This window comes from Anser brachyrhynchus (assembly GCF_964034855.1).
Source record: "Anser brachyrhynchus genome assembly, chromosome: 1".
In the NCBI taxonomy this organism is placed as follows: Eukaryota; Metazoa; Chordata; class Aves; order Anseriformes; family Anatidae; genus Anser; species Anser brachyrhynchus.
Window position 1 is genome coordinate 37,162,918 of NC_137694.1, and position 5,471 is coordinate 37,168,388.

Consider the following 5,471-nt stretch of genomic DNA (forward strand, 5'->3'; position numbering starts at 1 on the left):
CTTGAATGATAGCAGTGACAGTACACAGAAATTGCTTGCTTGCAGGCTGGTTGACTCATATGTGGTGATGGTGGTCTCTTCTGCCCTAATAAGTCCTTTTATTGTGATGTGTGCAGTAAATACCTGTAACAATTTGAGCTCTGGATGCAAATTCTTGAATTTGGCTTTGCTTTACTGCTGAGTGACTGCTGTCATGGGCTCAGCAGGGCTGCGTGGTGACTGATGGCCTCGGAGCAGGAGCTCCAGCTCTTGCCAGCACGCTTTGCGGAGGGTGAAGCAGCTTGAAGCAAAAGATCCCACCCTAAGCTTCACACAAAGCAAGCTGACTCTGAGTGCCTATTAGTGCTGTGAGAATTTCTAAAGGAGTTTTTTGGCCGTGGAGCAGTCAGGATGACACTGTGTCTTGGCTGGGCACAGCACGGGACTCTGCAACTGCAATAGGAGGCACTGGCTATGGGGACTCCTGAAAATATTAGCTTGCATGCCAGGGGATTTCAGACAAGTTAGCAGACAATGGTCCACAGTCTGCAAGTTGCTCTTGTCAGCAGTTCTTTTTGACATATCTATTCAAGCATACCCTCTCGGGCTTAGAAAGCAGCCAGCAAAATCTGTGCCAATAGCAAATACTTTGTTATAAAATAAAAGCTCTGACAAATTCAGAGGCTCCATATGTACCATTACTGTGATCCTCCAGTTCATCTCACAAAATTGGTTCTATTTTTTTAAATCCACCATTCAGAGATTCATGAGCAGAAGGTGAAAAAAATGAATTGCCAAGTGAATTGCCAGCGAGTTTCTGGAGGCAGACAAATAACCTTGAAGTAGCTGTAAAGGAGGTATGTCCCAGGGAATTAGAAGAGAATAAACATCTTTACAAAAATGCAAAACAGTTGCTCTTCTGCAGGTGGGGGGTTGCTGTTGTCAGACAGGAACAATTGTCTCATCATCAGCTTTTGCTGTGACTACCTTCAAGGTGGTCATAAAAGAAGAGATGCACACAGATGTGCAATGCCTATCTGTTCTTGAGGACACGAGGATGCTGCTCACTGCTCGTGTTGCCGGCAAAATAACATAAGCCAGCCAAACGTGGGTCACCAAATTGACATGGGAAGGCTCTGTGATTTACATATGGATGGTGCCACCACTGAGCTTTATGAATGAGGTGCATGTGCTCCTGGTTATCACTTCACATATCCCTGCTATTTACCTATTTGCTTCTTTTTTCCCAGTGGAGAGCCTTTGAAGGCAGAAACACAGCATCATGGCTCTGGAGAGGGTTAGTGTGTCTAGTTGTCTTGACACTGCTGTCCAGTGCCCTTTTAGGTGTCCTGGTGGATCACAGACATCCACACAGAGCATGACATGGGAGTCCAGCAGTCTTCTGGTCTGGCTGGTGGTTGCCAAATTAGATACACAGGGCATCTAAAATGGTGTCGAGCTCCCATCTTCAGGCATCTGGGTCCCACATCTGTCCTTCCTCTCCTGCTGGGACCCTACATCAGGGAGAGGCGAGGGTGCAGTGTGGACAGGTCCCAGGCCAGTGAGCACATCTTCCAGCCACGTGCCAATGATGCCCGTCAAGAAAAGACATTATAAACATTTGTGCACATACAGGTTTTGGAGAAAGACTTCCCAGTGCTCTTTTTTAGGGGGAAAGACAGCAGCTCCCTGTCACTCCCTGCTTGGTAGGCTAGTTAGAGCAACTCAGGGTGCTGGATCACAGTCTGTCCTACAATATCACGCTGTGACCTGCAGCAGCTCAGGGTAAACGTGCCAGGGACAAGACCTGCCAAGTAAAATGCCTCTGCGGTGCACCGTGTCAGTCAGCTGCAGAGGATGTGTGTATGTGGGGTACGTGGGTGTGTGGGGAGCTCACCCCAGAGTGGCCGCTCCTGGCGGCTGGGAGTTAGCCACCAGAGTACGTGGCCTTCCCGTTGTGCTTGTCCCGTTCCCCCTGAGCTCTGGCCATGGCTTCCCTGCTAGCCGAAGCCCATCTGGTCAGTTTGAAGCATTCTCAGGTTTCCCTTCGCAGCCTGCTACCCCAGCCTCTCGCCAGCTTGCTGCAGCAGAAAGCAAGCAGGGGAGTAGCTGTTCAAGGCAAAACTGGGTGGAGGAACGTTTACGCTCAATTAACACATGTCACCATTCTGTCTCCACAACTGCAGTGAACGCACCTAAAAAGTGAGAACAACCTGAATTAAGGCTGCCTGTAATGTGAAACCTCTGCTGCCTGCCCGAGCGCTTCCTGGGGTGGTGTTTCTGAATTTATGCCCTGCATGGCTATCACGCTGTGACTGAGTGACTTGGATTTCTAACGTCTGCTCTAATGACTGTGCTTTGCTCCTCGGTTTTTGCCCTTCTCTTCAGCGTGATCGGAAGCACATCTGGAGTTACAAAGTATTTCACTCCAGCCCAAGTTCCTCCTTTGACTATGATACATGGCAATGCCACCAACATTGATCGGGGCTGCGAGGACTTGTGAGTCCCTGGAGGGTGCTCCGTGACGGTGGAGCATCCTTCCCCTGAGGTGCCCGAAGCCCTGACGTCCCTCGCAGAGCGCTCCAGGGGGTCTCTGGCTGCGCTGCCCCAGCACAGAGCTGGTCTGCAACTTGTAAGGGGTGCACAGAGTTTCCAAAGCACCTTCCCCCCTCCGTCTTTTGGGGAGAGGTGGGTGTGGGTGCTGCACAGGCAAAGGCTGGGCTGAGGATCACAGCTGCACAACCTTCTGATATTTGTAAAGTTGTTTTTTTTTTTAAACCAGTGCAAAAAAATCCCTTTCTGTTCCTGTCACACATCTGCATTTTCTCTTTCAGAACCTCAGCTCACTCCTTCCTTTGGGTCCCTCCATGCATATATGTCTGATTTGTATTATCCCTTTGTTTGAATTGTAAGCACTTCAGAGCAGCAATCATGTCTCCATCTGTGTCTTGACAAGGGACTTACATGATAGGTTGGCTTAAAACCACCCGTCTGTAACTGAGCTATCTTAGGCTTTTGCAAGGAATGAACTTAATGAAGAAAAGTTTTCTTTTTGCTGCACAACAATCTGATCCCTTTGCCAGCTTTTTTTCATGAGAAAAGTCTTTCCCAAGACTGATGTGAATTTGAAAGGCAGAGCTGCCAGTCTCAAGTATTATTAATAATCAGTTTATTATTTAAATATTGTGGCGGTTTTAGCTTGCTTTTTGGTTTCTCATCCTTCCAGTTACTACAAGTGCGCACATTTGCAGATGCATATCCTTTATTAAATTAATATGTATGCATATATAGATAGATGAAGGATGAGCTTCTCACTCATTTTCTTGGTCACAGCAGCTGAGGCTACAAGGAAAAAAATATTGTTAGATTCACAATAAAAATCACTAGAGTGGGCAACTCTTTAACTAAAAATAGTTCTCTGGCTGCGCTCAGAAATATGTCCTTCTACATACTTTTCTGTCCCCTGTCCATGTAACGCTGTGAAGTCCTCGTTCTTGGAAAGCGAGTCAATCAGGTTTCAGTGCTATCCTGACAAGCCAGGTATAAATCGAAGTGAGCTGCCCAAGTGCGCGCTGTGGTCTTCGGGGACAACCTGGCGTGTCCCAGGTTCGGGGCTGGCCACGGTGCTGTAAGGAATTAGGCATGTGATCATCATCAAATGCCATTAACCAAATGTTATAACATGTTATAATGTTATGTTAAGAGCATGGAACCCACAGTTGTATTTTTTAACTGAAATACTTGGAGGCAAAGGTGTTGTTTTGGATGGTCATCCTCAGTTCTGAGTTACCAAGACACAAACCAAGGTATTTTGCTCTGTCTCCACACACACAGCCCAAATTAGTTCTTCATTAGGTGCATGTAGATATCATTTTTCTTCGCGTCTGAGATGTAACAGCCACAGTCCCATCCTGCGAGGAAGATAAGCGGGGAAAAGGCACTACATGATAACAGGATTAGACGGAGTGTGAGCGCCCGTCCCCCGGTGCTGCGAGGGACGGAGTGAAATTCACTTAATGGCTTCGTGAGTCAGGGATCGTTTTCACAGCAGCACTCCAAATATAACCATGCTACGAGTGGAAATGACTTGTTGTGAGGAAGAAATTGTTTATCTGCATGATAGATTGGTGTCTTCTGGAATTTAAATATTAATTGAAAAGTCAAGGTCAGAGGGCAGCTGACACTTGACTTCGCTCTCTTTCCTCCATCCACAGCTTTGATCATGCTACATCTTTCTTTGTGCCTGGTGCTCGAGAGAGTATCCCGGGGTCATGGCCCGCTTCCTAGTCAAGAGGTATAAACCTCCTGGCTTAACCGGCTGGGGCCTGGCTTTAGCGGGGGGCAGGGGTCTGAAGGCAGAGGGGGGAGCGTTTGCTTCATGCTTTTCACATTTCCCACATAACCCAAAGCAGACTAAACAAAACCAGTGTGAAATCTCATGGCTTGATGCCGCTATGGTTATATTTTTTAAGCTGTCATCCATTCATTTATACTTATGTTTATTCCCTGGATTTACAGCTTTTTTTTTCACTCTTTTCTTGTGGGGGGGCTGAAGCCTTTTGAAAAGGGATTGCAGTGAGCAGTGGCCTATGATTAAAGCTGTGTGTTTTTTCTTGATGCCGCTCTTCTGCAGCAGTGTCACACATGGTAGCATTTAGGAGCCCTTCACAGCTGAGGTGTTTCAAACACTAATGAATGGAAGTTTGGCCATATAATGCAGACAAGCTTGAAGGCATGCTCTGCTGAATGGTGTACTGTAGTGGCCTGGGAAAGGAAGAGAGTTATAAATTGTGTCAGTTAGCCACCCAGACAAAATGAAGCCATGTGGAAAATCAAATCTATTAAAGTATGAAGACTGTTATAAGCTGTTTTAAGCTGGTCATTCTTAAAAGGTCTCAGTTGGCTGAGGGGGTAAATTCCTATTCTTCCTAGATCTTTTTCACGTGCTGGCTTAGGTGATGATGTGCAGGATTTGATAAAAAACAACCTTACACTCGCAGCCCCTTTTATCAGAAATGTTTATTGCCCCCGGTTTACCGCCCGTGTCCTGAAAGGCACAGCGCATTGGTTAAATAAGCAGCGTAAGAGCGCTGCGTTCAGTCAGGCCTGCTGAAGGCAAACATGAGGGCAGCGCCGGGGCAGAGACCGACAGCTGATGATGAGGAGAAGGCTTTCCAGAGCACCCACTTAACATTGGATACCTGCTCAAAATGCTTTCCAGTTTCTGGAAAGGCCCATGACAGAGCACGACAGGGCTTTCTTTTTCTTGGCACCCCTTCGGGTAGGAGGAGAGCCCAGCAAACCACGGCGGTGTGATCGGGATCGGGGGACCTTCTTATCCTTCCCAAGGTGGCTTCTTGAGATGTCATAGCAGCTATAAAGGGCGTTTTGTTAGCTCAGGATGCAATTGTCAGCTGCGTGAGAGAAGGAGGAGGTGACAGCCTAAGACCCGTGGTCACCATGTATTTATTTTTCCTTTTTATATGTTCTAG

At 47.2% G+C, this 5,471-nt stretch overlaps 1 protein-coding gene across 1 annotated transcript in view; it reads left to right on the top strand.

Moving 5' to 3' along the window:
- Positions 1-5,471, top strand: part of HMGA2 (high mobility group AT-hook 2) — a 114,490-nt gene that overhangs the window by 107,152 nt on the left and 1,867 nt on the right. The gene's annotated exons all lie outside the window — the stretch shown is intronic.